Here is an 18,283-nt window from a genome sequence, read left to right on the forward strand (position 1 = left end):
TATATTTTTAAAACTTTAATAATCGTTTAAACGCTTTTGTTTTCTGAAATGTTATTTGAAGTTTCTATTAGGAACCTATTATTTACATGCTTTCTGCGATGTATTATATAACAAAGAGAACGAAAGCGACCAAACGCACTGAACGAGCAGATAAGTTGTTTGTAATTTCATATGAAATAAACATATGACGTAAGGAAACACTGAATTCCAATTTTTTTATTCATTTCTAAAGGATTTAAAATATAATCACCTACTTTATTTCAAATGGAAAATAATAATTTTGGACAAATTTTAAGGGGATATGAATTGAAAGATTATACAGATAAACACTTTTCTCAAAAGCATTGAGCTCACCTGCTCGATGTCATTCCACCAATTGACAAAAACATTTGGTTGTATTTCAGTTGTTGTCTTGATATGACTTATCTGAAATGAGAATTTGCACTACAAGTTTTGTAGAAAATTCATCCCCGCATGTGTCTGTGTTATGCAGGTCATGATACATTTGAACATGTTTGAAGGAAATGCGAAGAAAATTATAAACAAAGAGAAAAATTCTGTTTATATAGCGATATCAAAGTATGTGTTTGAAAAGAACTCATAGATGCAATGAACTACACTGCAAAATATTGTTCCTGAGAATGCAATTCGACTCAAGAAAAAGTGTTTTTAATCAATGCACTTTGTCCCGATGAGATTAAATTATGAAATAATTTTTGTCAGTACCTTTAAAATAGTCGACTTGCTTTCCAGAATATATATGTTAATATACTATTTTCACAATGAAAACTTTCATATAGTAACTACTTTTTCAAAAAGAACTTACTTCATTTCGGTAATCTTTTAACCGATATAAATCTGCCTCAACTGATAGATCGGTTGATTTTGGTTTTGCTCTCCAGTCAAATTTGCCATTCAGTCGAAAACACTTCAGAGACCTTAGAAGACAAATGATAAGTGTGGTGTCCATATCTGTCGTATTTGGAATTTTCCCACCGGTTGGAAAAAATATGTCATATTGTTTCGATGAAATAATTCTTTGACTTTTCAAATATATAATTTTTGTTTTCTCTTGATTCAAACATGCATTTAGAGTTGTGCCTTGCGCAATAAGTGTCTTGTCAACAATATCTCTCAAAACAGACTGGCCTCCATCAATAATTAACATCTGCAAACGAATTAAATTGACCCGATTTTCTGGCACCTGTGTCATTTTCGTTCCTTCTTCTTTTGTCAATAATTTGTTATAGCAGCATCTGTTAATAAACAAGCAATTATCATAGTATTGCAAGCAATCCATAAGTCCCCTGCCGGTTAGAACCCCATCAACATTCTGAAGGGCCATTGGCCATTCACTAATGTTTCAATTTTTCTCTATTTTAAGTAAATTTGTCGGAAAAGTTCTTTAAAAGTGATCACAGGGAACAGTCTTTATGAACAGATAGACAGACAGACAGACGGACTGAAGGACTCTCTAAAGTTAATATTTGAAATATCCTTGTTACCAAAATATAACATTTTTAAAAGCAAAATTCTTAAAGAGGAGATAACTCTTGAATTAAAGATGCAATTTCATAAAAAAATTCAGCTCTTTTTTACTAATCACATAATATTATATTGTTATATTTGCCATGTTTTAAGCCTATTTGTTGCCAAGGCAACCAATATTTTTTCAAAATAGGAAGAAAAGATAAGACATGCATAATCTCAAGACTGCCATCTACCCATATGTCAAGTTTCATAAAAATATTTCCAGTCCTTTTTGCGTTATCACTGGATCCAGTTTATGTGTAAAGTTTGCCATATTTTCAGCCTATTTGTTGCCATAGCAACCAGAATTTTCAACATAGGAAGAAAAGAAAAAGACGTGCATAATTTCCATACTGCCATCTATCTATATATCAAGTTTCATAAAAATATTTTAAGTACTTTTCAAGTTATCGCGGGATTCAGTTTTGTGGACGGACTGACAGACAGACGGACGGAGGGTAAACCTAAAGTCCCCTCCGGTAAACCGGTAGGGGACTAATAAACATAACAATTCTCTAAAAATATTGGACAATTTGTCTACAAATTTAATAAAATATGATGCTTTGAGACAGTAGAAATCTTTAAGATAACGAACATTTAAACATGGCTATCTTAACATCGTTTTGGAAAGTAATATTAAACATCATTCACATACAATAAATGGGCATTATTAAGACGATGTAAGATATTTGGATGATATTTGGATCGATAAAAAAGAACAGCAAATCTGGATACTTATTTCTTTTTCCCCGGCAGTATCCTATTTATACTGTCCTATAAATGGTGTCACAATGAAATATAAGAAAAGGTAGCGATAAACATGGACGTTAATCAACTTTTGATTTAAATATATTTATTAATTAAATCTTCGTGACTACTAGTATTTTGCAAGGATAGCATGAAAATATAAAACAAATTTCATCAAGGAAAAGCAACTTTTACAAAATGCCAATCCCATAATGTCAGAAACAAAGGTACCAAAAGGACACTTAACGGACAGGGGAAAGCAATTGGTGCGGTTGATGGATCAAATGTGAGATGAAGTATGACCATAAGTGGAGGAATGAGTATATGGTTGGGATAGCCGAAAATATATGTGAACGCCTATACAAAATGGTTAGAATTAGTTAAGATTTAAAAAGGATCAAGATGGGCACTGCCTTAGAAAGTTTAATAGCAAAATATAACTAGGGAGTTTTAGACGGGTTGTGGCCTATCAAACCACACTCTTAGCCCCACCACGTACCTTAATACGAGCCTGTGTAAACCCCTCCAAGTGAAAGAATTACTATGGATACAGAATGCTGACACATAAAATACATAAATGATCATAATAAAAAAACCTTAAAACCACAACAGAATTTCTCAGTGGCGGAAATTGTGCAAATGTCGATTCAAGCATGAAACTTTCAAAAAATTATCTTTAGATCATGTAGATTTCAAAAATGAAGTGGGCCAAAAGATATCTATGCTCATTCAAGATGACCGATATCTTCAAAATCGCATTCATATAAATTTGACATACATTAATAACTCATTCATTTTGTAGACCAGAAATTTACATCGCATGTTAAGTGTGTCTCCTTTACAAAAATTTTAATCTTAGACTAACAAAATTCCACTTACATACCTCTTCACAATCAAAGATGGCGTCCATTGGGCCGTCGATTTTATGCAAACCTGTTACATCATATTTATAGAAAAATGTGTAGCACAAATTATGTTAATTTCGATAAAAAGGTGTTTAAACATATTTAGAAATTATCAAATTGTGTGTACCTTGTAATGAAAGTAAAGATTTTTAAGTTTATGTCTAAAAATATCTTTAAAGATATCAACAAAAATCTTATTTTTTGCATATTTCTCTATATTGATTTTCTAAATCTGTATACAAAATTTAAAAAAAATACTTTATTCCTTATTTGACATTCAATTAACAGTAGTGTTTTGTTGTAAAAATGTTATCTGTAGATTTTATATTTTGTCAAAGTGGGTGGGGTAAATTTATCCCATAATTATAAAAGAAAAACAAGAAAATTGACACTGGTCAGTTGATTACATTTCTTCTCTTTTTTCTGTGATTTCTTATGTCTAGTATGTCTATTAAAAAGTATTCTTTATTGAACAAAGGTTTTTTTGTCATCCTTTGGGTCAAGTTGGTGAATTAAATTATCAATAAATGCACATGCAATCAAATGTGTATAAACATGGTTGTGTGATAATACTTGTTTCATTATCTTTGATATTATTTATAAATTGTTTGCAGAAGAATATAAATCAACAAACATGCTTTAAATAGCAAACCTGTACATGAATGAATAGTATAAAGGTTGTACATTAACGCATATAATTACCTCCTTCACATTTTTTTTTTATGAAAATATAAAAATGGCTTTATAGCTGACCAAATGAGAAAATGATATCTGCATTCGATATCTAAATATAGTAAATATAAGGCTACTGTCACATCATCTCATCTATGCAAAGTGAAACAACTATATCAATGATATTACCTGACCTACATACAGTTTTGATGAGTTAAAAATATAAAATGACTGTATTTTTAGTTATGATTTATATCTCTTTATATAATTCATTCAGTTAGAGAACAATGATGACCCTAGATCACGCAACTAAGATTCATTGTTGGAAAAAAGTCACAATTCTTCATATAGGTAAGTAATAAGATATTAAGTGTATCAGTTTTGTCATTACATGTGATTTGTGAAATATTTGTATTCGGATGTTTTAAAAGAAACAGCTCAATATCTAGTTTCTCAGAATTGTTCCACAAATCACATGACTTAAATACCTATATTCCTATATGAGTGCATATAAACTAAGTGAGCCCTGGTGCACGATGAATTTTGACCATCTTGTTCATGATTGATAAAATATGTTAAAGACACAAGATGATGATACGTGCTGAGTATCTATGCTCTGTGCATTCTGATTTTTGCGAAAAATTCTTTAAATATTTTATTTTGTAAAATCTATCTACACTACGTGACGCAAATAGCGTTTTATGTAACTTTTAAAAAGGTATATTCTACTTGCCAATGTTATACCGGTATGTTGAATATCTAAGCTCTAAGCATTGTAGTCCTTCAAAAAGGACTGAAATATGATTCCTTATAGTCTTTCAAAATTAAGTGCTCATTGGTGCAGGCTTTTAAATCATGCTCCTGCAGTCTAAATGTTTTTTCCTGGGATGTTACTTCTGTTTTCATAGACTTAAAACTGTCTTAAAATCTTCAAAGAAATATAGTGTTAATTGAATATTCAATACATTTTAAGAGACGAAAGAACTTTTTGAGTTTTGTACATAGTCCTATTAGAAAGCCATGTTCAAGAAATAGGCAAATATTGGCTCTTTTTCTTTAATATTCATAAAGATTTTTTTTTTTTTGAAAAAAACTTAAAAAGCTTCAATTACATTGTAGTTTACATTGTAGATGACTATTTCTAATATGTTTAAACACGTTTTGTTTTTTATAAAAATATGCATCATATGTGATACAAATTAGGCTAAAAAGAGATATATCAGTTTTGCATTCAATTGACGGCCATTTTGGACGCCATCTTTAATCCTGAAGAGGTATAAAAGTGGATTTTTTAAAAGGATTTGAAATTTTATATAGTAGCAACTTTATACATGCTTTAGTGTAAGTTTCAGGTCTGTACACAAAAATTCACTGAATGAGCTATTATATACGTCGGTATTATATGGCGTCATTTTGAAAATGGCAGCCATTTTGTATGAGCAAAAGTATTTAAAGCCCACTTCACTTTTGAAATCTCCATTGTCTAAAGCTCATTTCCTAAAAGTTTCATACTTGTATCAACATTTGCACTTTTTTGACAGCAGTTACCTTATTTCCCGCCCCACTTATAAATGGAAGGCAGAGAAACATTTAAATTACCAACAAACAAAACAGAAGACAACAAATTACTTCCGGTATGTTTACAAACTACCAATCATAGTTTCCATCTTGATCTTTCATATGTTTTATCAAGGGGAAAACGTGACGTCCAACTGTAAATGGATTGAATACTAGGCATGTAGTTTGTTTAAAAATAGTTGAGTCATAATCTCTTTTACCACTAGAGATTTGTACGTCCATCATTTAGTCTAAAGGTACCATTTTTATCTTGGTGTTTCGCAAGACACACCTTCTGAACCTGTAGAAGTCATCTGCCATATACTTTGATAAAACATGAAGGAATAAAACAATAATTATAATAAACCAAAATGAAAAATGGACAAATCGAATCGAATTTGACGTTGATTCTCAAAGTCCAATTTGCAGACATAAGTCCTAAGCATGTCACATCGTCCATTATAAAAAGCAGACAGATGCCAAATAGTTTGACAAATAACAAAGTAATGACAGAGATAGAAAGCAAACAGGTTTCGAACACTGTTCTCCCAAACAGACTTTTACTTTCTAGATTCGGAGTTTGCCTTGCGACACTGAAATTGTGAAGGCATGTGTGAAATATTTTGACAGTCCGTCAAGTAATGACAGTCATAAAGCGGACAGGATTTGACCATTTACTTTTTAGATATAATTTGATTTATTTCAATTTAGATCTTGATACAGTTCTTGAGTGATAGAATACAATCCAAAAATAAATTGATACTTTCAGTTTTAATGAAAAAAAATTTATCATAGATTTAGATGTAGATTAAGTTCTTTGGATTTTATTTTTGTTAATTAAAATGTTGAAACTAATAAATCAGTTTTTTTTCAGCTACATTAAACAGTTTGATTTAACAAAAGCTAATAGTGGCATGAAGATTTTAATTTCTAATACCGAACCTATGCCAAATACATTATATTATATATCATTCATTTTAGTTAGCTTCATTTTTTAATTAAAGAGAACAGGACAGACAGTAAATGACAAAAACACGAAGTTCTATCCTTTGTTGTAAACTTGGCCGATAAGCTAGCGACCTTTTGATCCATGTCAGTCGTCTACGTATGATGATATTATGTGCCAATTTATTTTGAGGTCCCGAACCTAAATAACACTTCAGACTGTACAGAAAATACACCAAGAACCAATTCCTGCTGTGACCTTAACCATAAGGCAACGGACCTTGGTCTTTCGCGCGACACATTGTCTACTCAATGTGGCAATTAATTGGTCATTTTAAAATTACAACTAAAATCGGTGACTCTTTTTGGGCATTCTTAAATAAAATGTAAAGGATAGTTCCAACCATTCTAAAATAACATTTTAAGGATATCTCTTAAATAAAACATGTAAAATATAAGGGATATTTCTTGCCATTATAAAATAAAATGTTAAGAAAATTTTTATAATAAAATGTACAGGAATGACGATATTTCTTTCACTTCAGGTTAATCTGAAAATGATCACAAAAAAGTCAAAAATTAAAAAAAAAGTCAAGCGTAAAAGAAACAAATAATAGGGCACATTGATCGAAGTATCTGTAAATAAAAGTGATCCTGCTATGTAAAATCATCAATATCATTATGCTATAATTTAATACACTGTTTAAAAAGGGGTTGTTTGGTCTGTTATATGAGAAAAAATTATTATGTCATTGTTACGCAAAAACTTGCTAATATTTCTTTTTGTATTTCTATTTGTATTGAAAACTTAGAAACAACATTTAACTCGATATATTCCCTCTTACCCATAATATCGATCTAATTGCTGAATGATTGCATTTAATTCATTATCATATTGTTGTATCTGTTTTGATAAGGGGGAACGGTCCCACATTAGAAAATGTGTTAGAGATAAGTCTTTTTTTCTTTTACATATTATTTATTTTAGGAGAGAATGGTTCCCTATTATTCATAACATGGCTATTATTTCTAAATTTTTGCATTTTATTCAATCAAATTGCTTTAACTGTTTTGTTAAGGGGACGGTTCCACTTTAAATGTGTTAAAACTAGTTAACTGTTTTGATGAGGGAACGGTTCCCACTTACCCGTAACATGGCTCTAATTTCAAAATTATTGCATTTTTTTAATCAAACAGTATTATTTTTTTGGGGTTTTGGTTCCAGCTCGGATAATTTGCTGTATGCAAGTTTTTATGTTTTATTTGAATGAGGGAACGGTAACCTTATCCGTAACGTTTCTCATTCCAACATTATTGCATTTTATTAAATCGAATTGTTATCTATGATTTGAAGGGGGAACGGATCAACCTTAGAAAATTTGTTATAGATAAATTTTGATTTTTTTTTTTTTTTTTTGTTATTTTAATGAGAGAACGGTTTCCTCGTACCTGTAACAGGGCACTAATAATTGTATTGCATTCTATAAAGTTGTTTTTTCTGTTTCATTAGGGGGGAGGTTTCTTTTGAAAAAAATTTTTAAAGATAAGTTTTAAGGCTTATTTTTAAGCAAAATTACCTGATATTTCAGAATTATTGCAATTTATTTTAATATGTAAACACTATATATTCTTTACCAGGCTTTTGCTTTTAAGTAGAACGGTTACCCAAAAACATTTGCCAAAAAAAAAAAAAGAAAATAAAGTTAGGTTTTTACTTTGGCTGTCTGTCTTTTACTTTTCGTGAAACAATACCATTACTTAAGCTAAGAAAAGTGTAAAAATGTATGTATTTCCCCTTTTTAAAAATATCGAGTTATATTAAGTTAACCTGTTTTACTTTGACCGTGTTTTTTTAATATAAGTAAAGCAATCGTTTGAACAATTAAATATATCTTTAAAATTTATTTTTTTTCATTAAGAAAACTTTACATGTTCCTATTCTTGTGCTCCATATAAATAATTTTAACAATATCGGTAATTTATCTAATTCTTTTCAACAAGTATCTTACATTTACATAATTTTATATATATTCAATTTATTATTCAAATATATATATTCAATTTATTATTCAAGAATGAGTAAAAAGTTTATCAGCTTTTATAAAATTTTCATATTTGTAAATACAAGATCATACTCTCTGTCCTCTGGATATGAGAATTATTCAATATTTTATTACTTTTTTTAAAGACATCTCTGAACATTCTACAATTTATACCTGTGTTTTTCCAACTCCAAACTGCTCAGCCAATTGACGCTGACTTTTGCCATTACTTTCACTTATTAATTTTACCTTTTCTTGCAAAGTCAATTCTTTTCTTTTTCGTTTTTTCCATGGTTTATGTTACTTAGAAATAATTTTCAGTGAATTGTTTTGTCTAATAAATGTATGAAATGTGCAAAGGAAACAATGAATGTAACATATCATGCTAAACTTTTCATTAAATAAGCTCTAAAGAATTTACACAAAACATAATTTGTTTAATTACATACCAATCCGAAATACGTAAACAATAACAAATTGCTGTTACTCCAGTTATCTATCAATTTGCACCTGTGCCGATTCAATACATTACACAGCTCCCTTTGATTTTCCAATAATTTAATTCACATTAAACGAATAATCGATAGCAATTAAATTGTAAGTGTGCAAATTGTCAAAATTGTTATTCACATATTCTCTTTCGGGTGTCGTAAACCGATCGTAAAATATAACGGTCGGTGTTTATCACTCGACGCGTGGTCGCATTTACGGGACATTAATCAACAATATTTAACCTGTCGGTTCTTAAGAAAGTGGTCGTTATACGGAATAGCAGACCGGTCGTATAATCGGACCTTCCGGCCATTGAAATATGTAGAGAAAAAATTGGTTCTTTCAAAAACTGCCCGTATTATCGGATTGGTCTTATTTTCGGACAGGTCGTTAAGCGGAACTTTACTGTACTTATTATTGAAATGAAATTTGAGAGAATATGAAAAAAACAATCAAATTGATGTCTTACATTATTTAGTTTAATCTATTTGCTTCTTCTGTACGATTTTTGGTACAAAGTAAAGTTGAAAAATATTGCCTATACCGTTCGACCGTTTTAGCAGTCGATTTGTTGTAATTTTTTATAAAGATTACAGCTTATAATTTGAAAACCAGCAGTAATATTCAAACTTTACAGGAAAAAAAAACTTATTTGATACTTCATTACAGATACAACATTTCTGTTTTGCTTAGCTACAAGTAGTATTTCATGAAAATAATGGTCATTACTTTAATGAATATAATGATTAAAAGTTCAAATATATACGGTATTAACAAAAGTTTTTTTTTTAATTTACAATGCTTCATTTCCCACATGAGTATTTCTATTAAAAAGATGTCATGCAGAAGTTGTGTGAAACATTTAAGATTTATTACCTACTGGCATTTTGAAGGATAATTTGTGTCTAGTTTTGTAAATATATACCCAACTTAAACAACCACAGATACGTTAACTAAACTACATTCAATTGACACGAATGAGACATGACATGAATGAGACAATCACTGTTACGATCACTACCCCACGTTCAATCATTATATGTACAAAAATCGGTTTTTATTAAATTTGCATTCGTGATAGCAAACTATAGAAGGAATCGTGAGATTTAATGTGAACAGTTTTAAGTGTAAGAAATCTTATATAAAGTATGAAATAGATAAAACAGATCAAAGCAAACATTCTTATTCCGATATCAAATTTATTCTTGTTCTTCTTATTGCTGATCTTAATAATTATGTCAATATTGAACAATGTCACTGAAACAAAGACATTTAGCACAAATAGTTTATCAACTATTTCAATGCAAATTGAGGGGTTTGTTAAAGACTAGTTTCGATATTTGAATAAATTAAACGACTTATAACCATAAAATCTGTACTAGATTATTGTTCGTTTAAAGAATTAAGACGGCTTAGCACAATCAAATCATAACATGATCAATTACAGTAAAGTATAGGTTATATTTGTCGAATTACATACATTTATGCATCCGTTCCTTAATTACGACATAAATATGAAATATTATATAAAAGGAGTGTTATCGGCAATAATTCAATTCTAAACAAGAACGGCGAAATTATGATAAAAGTTTCTATATATGTTAATATGGCTGGTATTGTTACACTATCTTATGTCAAAACATATTAATGACTGAAGCTTTTGCCTTGCGCAAGACTCTTGTTAATTGGTGATACAATGCAGTATATTTTACAAAGTTTTTGTTGAATATATTTTCGTTTTTGTATTTCAATATATTCTTGCAGAATTATAATAATCTATTGTAAACTCTTTAACTCTACAACTTAACTAAAAAGCAAACTTAATTAAATATATGATATTATTGCAATTCTGTATGTACTGTACGATGGATGGAATTTATATATACAATGTGTAACCTCCATTTAACACTCGTGGAGCGACAATAATCAATATTTCTTTTTCTTTTTTTATATTTTTTTTTTATTTTACACTTCTACTTTCACGTATACATGTATGTCAATGGAATTTGTATGATGATGATCTGCAACTGGTCAAATCAAAAAACGTATTATTGTTGTTGTTGTTGTTGGTAAAGTTTAAGACAGAAATTCGGTGTATAACTTGTTTGCGGGCACGAATGTCAAAATTTCAAACGGGTCATAAAGACGCTATTGTGACTTTATTCTTTTATATTGAAGGACATGATGTGTTTATAATTAAGCATTTATACCCCCACTGAGAGAACCACAGTATTCTTAACACTACGTTCTATAGGTATACATTTCTAAAGAAATCAATCTTTATTCCATTTTGTAAGCCTTAAAATATATGACAGGAGGATTTGTGAGATTTAAAGCGTTAACAATAAGAAATATAAGGAGTCTCATATTAAATTTTTAATAGATAAAATGAATTAAAGCAATTTATCTTATTTCTATATCACAGTAACACTGTCCTTATACTTGTTATATTATTTTTTTATATCGAATGCATCAAAACAATATTGAACTGTGATTAAAGCAATTATTATGGTAAAGACACACATCGGGCAATCATTAGTTTAAAAATTCAGCACAATAGAAAAATGATAAACGTTTTCAAATGCAAATTGTTTTGGTGAATTACCATTTAGAATATTAATTACGATATTTGAACAACCACAGCATGAATTAAACGACTAAAAATCCATAAATAGCTACACGATTATTTTTTAAAATTTACGAAAGACTGGCTTCAGTCCGAGCAAGTCACTAAGTGTTTAAAAATTATTCGAATAAAATTCATTTATTCATCCGATTATAAAATAACGACATAAATATGACAAAAGTACAGAAAGGTTAATGGCAATAATACAGTGGGAGTTAGCGCAAAAATGGTAGTTGTTTCACTGTTTAAGTACTTTTCATGTAAAATGATTATGCTATTATATGAGACCTTAATTATGTCGATTTTATCTGCTGCTTTAGCCGAAAAGATAACAATGTAAACCATTATATATAGTTTGGTAAATAATGGTATGATATTGAACTACTTTTACAGTTTTAGATCTATAAAGTATTTCTTTCCTGATATAACTTTCATCATGTAATTGTTTAATCCTCTTAAAAACCACATAAAATTACTAACTGAATAAATAAACATTATTAAGTATGCTTAAAATAACGTTAGCGCTTTATAACAGTCATATGATGACACACCGGGAACATCAGTCTATCATATTTGATTGGTTTCGTCCGTTCGTGGTAATCACTTCATGCACGCAACTGAAATGGTAAGGGTTAACCCTCGCCATTGATTATGGCAAAATAGCATTCATAATATGTTGCCTGTTTTTCGCTTTGGTTTCCTAACAGCTAGACAGCTCCATACGTCTCGATAAAGAAACATATGTGGTTGACTTATTCAAGTTAGTTATGGTATTCAAGAACATTAAAATATGAAATTGAATCAACGTATATTTCCTTGCTAGTTAAATACCATCCATGTACATTGTACTTTAGAATGTCAAAGTCAAAGAATGATAATTCGTATATATTGGTTTTTCTTGTCCTGTTTTAGCACTAAATCTACATGCTTCTTATTAATCATGTATTGTAGGACTCAGTTAAAACCTGTCCGAGCTATATTAATGTAATGAGCTTAATTGACACTCAAATTATTCCGAAGAGAATATCCAAGATTTGTTGCTAAAGGTTTACTGCTAAGACACTGAATGAAAAGGATTTAATCGAACAGCAGACTTGAAAATGATACATGTCTGTTTAATTGAGAATGTTCCTGAAAAGTACTTGTAATTGCAAGCTACGAATCACGCCCTTTCCTTTCACCCGCTTAAGCAGACCTCGGCATTTAAATAAGTAATTGATACAGTTTGAGTTAAATAAATCAACTGCAGATGTGTTTCTCTGGCGCTTATCTGTGACCAGTTCGTACATTCGAGGAAAGCTAACAACACAACCTAAGAATAGTCAGGCAATATCAAAGGATGAATACTGGAATCATCCAACTATAAAAAAACCACTAAAATACCGCTAAACAACAAAAGTATTGTTATTGACGATCATATGAAACTTTGATTGAATTTACGGGTCGACCGCTCACAACTGTGGATTCGAATCTTGGCGCGCGACTCAAAGAATATTGATGTGACGATATTATAGGGGAAAAACAAAATCCATTAAGAAAGCCTTAAACGTAACACTAACATGTGGCTGTATTAGCTTGACAAGTATTTTCATAAACGGTACAAGATACAATCTACAAAAATGCCCTAAAGACACTGGAGTTAGCAGAACTCAACATTCAAGTATAATCTGGTTATAATTTTAAATTAGAAACATCAGTAGATGTGTTTATATGGCGTTATTACATCTATGTATTTTAAAAATGATGTTATTTTGTTCTCAAACTTCTGCATAATCGTTATATATGATAGTGATCTAGAATTTGTTGGTATGAAATTGATAATTTTCATTAAAATTCTGATGATTAAATAAAAATTTCTGAAGCTTATTTTGCATGTTAGAGTTCAATCAAAAATAACTCTTATTGTCTTGTGGATTTAAAGTATCGGATTAAGAACTTTTGATCATGTAAGCAGACCGAAATTGTCACAACATGCTGGCTATAAGCTTTCATCAAATAATTAGTTGTGTCATTGATACTTCAATCATCAAATGTTTCAAAGCTTTGGCACTTTTCTTTGATTGGAAGTTTGTTTAGGTTGCCGTTTTACCAACGGTCGTGCGCCCGTTTGGTCGAAGGACCAATCTGACACTTATGTCGCGTTTTATCAACATGCTGGCAACAAGACGTCGTATATTGACGTCGTAACTCTACAACCCCTCCAGACCAGTCGTAATTAGACTTAAGATCTTAAATATGGCGGCAATTTAAGTATTATTCCAAGTAAGGACTTTCAAATACAAATAGTTGAATATTTGAAGTTTTCAACTAACGTACGTTTTTCGTGTACATCTTTATGTACAGTGCTTCGTCTATTTCAGCATATAAGGGACGCAACTATCGTTTTCAGTTTAATCTCTCAAATTTTAGTACACCGGACATATAAACACACTTATCAAATCTGTAGCCATCTTCGCGAATGAGTCTTACACTGTTCTATACCGTGTCCTATTTTCCTTAATACACTTGTTACAATAAATAGTAACAAAATTGCCTATGATTTCAACTGATTATGAGTGTCACGTGACCTATTATGAGTTTGCGGCCCGGGGCTGAGAACTAGTTATCAGCCCGCAGAACATGTGCACGTGCACAAACTGAAACAATGACGTCATATTTTACGTAATCAAACAGATAACTGTAAAAGTGAAAGTAAGTTATCAGCACGAATCGCTTTATTTTATTATGAGAGCTTGAGCGTTTTTCGTACAAAAACATTTTTGTTAACTTACTATTGAAATTTGTATAAATAATACGAAAAATTAAGTCCGAAAAAAAATGAAAATAAAACTTGCTTCTAGACACACAAACAGTAAACATCTCTACAGTACAGGACAGTAGAAGTGTAGACAAGAATTTCAACGAAAGAACTTCAAAGTATTTGGGGTTTTTTTTCTTTCTTTTTTTCTTTAATGCTACTAGATCTATTAGATCTACCAAGTGTATTAAAGAGATTAATACACGGCAAAGTAGGGCCGGAAGGAGATAAACAACCCTGAAATGAATAATGCCCTCGACTGAAGCCCTTGGGGCCATTATTCATTTTGCGGGCCGATTATCACCTTCCGGCCCTACTCTGCCGTGTATTAATCTCTTATTATCAAATTTGTAGCCATATTCGCGAATGAGTCTTAAAATGCTCTATACCGTGTCCTATTTTCCTTATCGAAATAGTTCAGTACAGAAATTTCGGACTGTACAGATTTCGGACAGAGCATATTCAACAATTTTCAATTAATATTTGCCAAGTATGATTATGTTTATTATCAACCTATAAAACCAATATTATTGTCAAAATTAGTTATATTTGTTCCTTTGTAGACATTTCACGAAAGTTGCTCAAGTATCTAGGCGGGAGACAAGTATCAACATGTTGTCAATGACTGTAAGGAATACCACAGAAACTTAAAAATATATCAATTTATACGATAATAGTCAAAATAAAACCCCTATATAATATATAGTTTTTATGCTATATAGGGGGTATTTTTTGAATATACTCGTTCATATTGATAGAATTTTAAGTTCCTGTGGGAATACAAATGAAGCAGCAGCACTGTTGTTGAGTAAAGCATGTCTGCGAAACAAGCACCTATAGCTCCAATTTTGTGTATCTTATGAAAGATGTTGTAAAGAAAGAAGAAGTAACTTTTGTGCAGACAAGTGAAATTGAAATACAGACAGATTAACTTATAGAGTTTACCCCTAAAACACATCGCCCAAACCATTTTTGCCGACATTTTACAGGGATGACTCCCTTTTTTATCAGATTGACACACTTCACCTCCCTTTTTGTTACATGTTTTACACAAATTAATGTAGAACATGTGAAATGTAATCAATGGTGATTCAACTATTTTTTGTTTTAAAATATTTATTGTTATGTAACAAATATTGATATATTGTGTTTTTTCTTAATGGAGGTGACTGATTCGTGGCGCAAAACATGCATGATATGACATATCCAAGGAATAGATAAGAACCTAGCTATAGACAGGGCTAGAGAGAATATGATTTTTTGAGTTCCTCATATTTTCCATTTTTAAAAAGTCCCTCTTCATATTGATACAAAGTTTAATCTTTGTCCTAGCGGCCTACCTTTTGGGTCGTCGGCAGTAAAGATTAAATTTCAACATATAATTGGGTTTTTTTTTTCAACGTTTAATGTTCATATTTGTAACTTTGTTCAGAAATTTTAAATACTCTAAAAAGTCAAATTAAATTGAAAGCAGGTAAAATTGAAAATGGAAAGTGCCAAGTTACCGTCAACGCACCATAGCACCGACTTGACCAGTAGTCAACAGTTAACATGACATGGTAAAATTTGGAATTTTGAAACATACTTAATGTGTTCATACGGCGGTTATTATGGAACCTTCAATGTTGACACGTTAATGTCATTCCATGAAAAGCAGCGAATTGTCCCAAAGTAAAAAAAATGTGTGTGCCCTAAACGACAAAAAATGGGCGAAACTAAAGAAAATGGAATTTTGAAAGGGGATCAAAGGCTATGAAGCCTGAAAATCACAGATAGGCTGTCTATACTCAGAAAACATCGCAGTTCGCACCAGAAATTTTGATTTTTTTTTTTTTGGTCATTTCATAGATTTTGGACTTTTTTGTACCCATGTCATTGAAATGTTTAATAAGTGATTATAACTATGTGACTTGAAGTACTGGTAAAAACTTACAATTATCTTAGAAGTTTACATATCAAATTGTTAATGTTTGCTTTTCATTGATCTTATAATAAATATACAGATTCGTTGTTAAAATTAGTGAGATTTTAAAAGGAAAAATTAAGAGTTCACTCTTTAATAAAGGTCATTAGTTTTGATGCATACTTTAATATCATAATTATTATTGGTGCCTGTTGCGAAATATTTAGCAAAACAGTTTTGTTTTTGTCGTAATCCGCAACTTTGTGTAATCTGGGATGCATTTTGACTCATCGAAGTCGTTATAAATAAATAACACGTTAACATTTTAGTGTCATCAGGTCTATATTAGTGTTTTTTTAATGATACCCTTCTTTGTTCTTTGTATAAACAGTAGGTCCTCTTATCCACTGAATAGATATCGGGTTAATATCATAATTATATAAATACTGTTTTGCTTAAACCTATGTATTGAATATTGTCACGAACCTTTCAAATAAATATACTATAATTATGTGTAATCAAATATTCCACAGTATCAAGTTTGCACCCGTCAAATCCCCATGGCAATAAAGGCCTATATTGTTTATACGCGTTATGATCTCTGTAATTGGTTTGTAAGGTAGGGTTCGGCTTTTTTGTTGTATAGCGTCTTCTATCGTGTATTGATTTTTAAAATGTATAAATTAAAAACAAATTGGCTTTTTTATATAGATAACAAATCTTGAATATTCGTCTGGCAAAAACATTCATTTCCAGTATTACATTTCATCGCCAGGTTTTAACCAAAAGAGTTTTTACGCACATAGACGCTAATTGATGAAAGGCTTCTACACAAAAGTTGATTTAAACTTTGGGGTAAAAAGTGATTGGAAACATATAGTTAAATATTCCAATGACATATGTTTAAAAAGAAAACCCAAAACAAAAGACATATTTTTGTTTCATGATGACACACATGATGTCTGCTATAAATGTGAAAATACAGAATACATCCAGATAATTGATACACAAAGTTAAATGTTAGATTATTAAAATATATTACTTACTGTAAAGTGTCGTCTTTAATCCATTTATGGTGTTTTGAATCAAGTGGTATTGAAAATGTGCACAAGGTTCATCTTTAAAATGTTTTCATTTCCAATGTATTAAACGGATCACAATACTATATTTGATCACATAATATATATAACATTGATGTCCTGAAGAATTAAGTACAATGTAATGCCGCCCTTGCTTGAATTAAAATAGTTTGAATCTAATGTTTCATTGCAAGTATATTCGTGTTTGTTTCGGTTGAAGAAGCCGATTGACTCTAAGCCAATGGAAATTTAACAACTTATACAAAAATAATATCAAATGGTTTATTTTAAGAAATTACGTATGAATGAATTTGATGTTATTGAATGACGAATATCAATTTTCTGTTTGGCTTGATAAAATCATTCAAAGAGTGTATTCACAAGGTTGATTATTAAATAAATTGGTTATGTTATCATACTTGTATGCGATAAATCTTCCATATGTAAAGAAATTTTATAAAGCGTGTTATGCTTGCTATCTATGTATTGTATTGTTTTGCAGACATTATCGTTTTAATGTATAGTTCGGTTATAATTTAAACAATAAGTAAACCAAAGAAATATTCAAAATAAACTTTTCGCGGGTCGCATATCTATCTATCTATTTATTAATTTGTTTTAACTATGGTAGCTTTACAATAAAAAAGAAATAGGGGCGAACTCGCATTAATATAGCTTTATGACAGCATCAAACAATAGCAAACAAAATATTGAGATTTCGAAATATAACCGACATCATGTTTATGACTTCAGTTTTTGTATATATTCGTTTTTGTTGTAATTCATTTCACTTATATAAGCTAATAATGCTTAAATAATACATGTAAGAGTATTATTATAAAATATTAGAAGAAAAATTAGAATAATCGTTTCTCCTTCTTAAGTCAGCAGTTAAAAAGTTATTTTCCATTTATAAACTGCTGTGTTGCGCCTGATAAAGCCCTCGGCGAATATAGGTATCCTAAGAGTTTTATCTGTTGCCCTCTAA

General features: G+C 30.3%; 1 long non-coding RNA gene across 1 annotated transcript; it reads right to left on the reverse strand.

Annotated features, from left to right (window-relative positions):
• Window positions 1–354: 354 nt before the first annotated feature.
• Window positions 355–17,429, reverse strand: LOC132720879 (uncharacterized). Its single transcript, XR_009624395.1, has 3 exons — window positions 17,263–17,429; window positions 827–1,256; window positions 355–426 (listed from the first exon to the last, which is right to left on the reverse strand). It is a non-coding gene; the product is annotated as an uncharacterized LOC132720879 (long non-coding RNA).
• Between the last annotated feature and the right edge of the window lie 854 nt (window positions 17,430–18,283).

Source organism: Ruditapes philippinarum, unplaced genomic scaffold (genome assembly GCF_026571515.1).
Source record: "Ruditapes philippinarum isolate M1 unplaced genomic scaffold, ASM2657151v2 ctg1674_1_1_1_1, whole genome shotgun sequence".
NCBI classification, from domain to species: domain Eukaryota; kingdom Metazoa; phylum Mollusca; class Bivalvia; order Venerida; family Veneridae; genus Ruditapes; species Ruditapes philippinarum.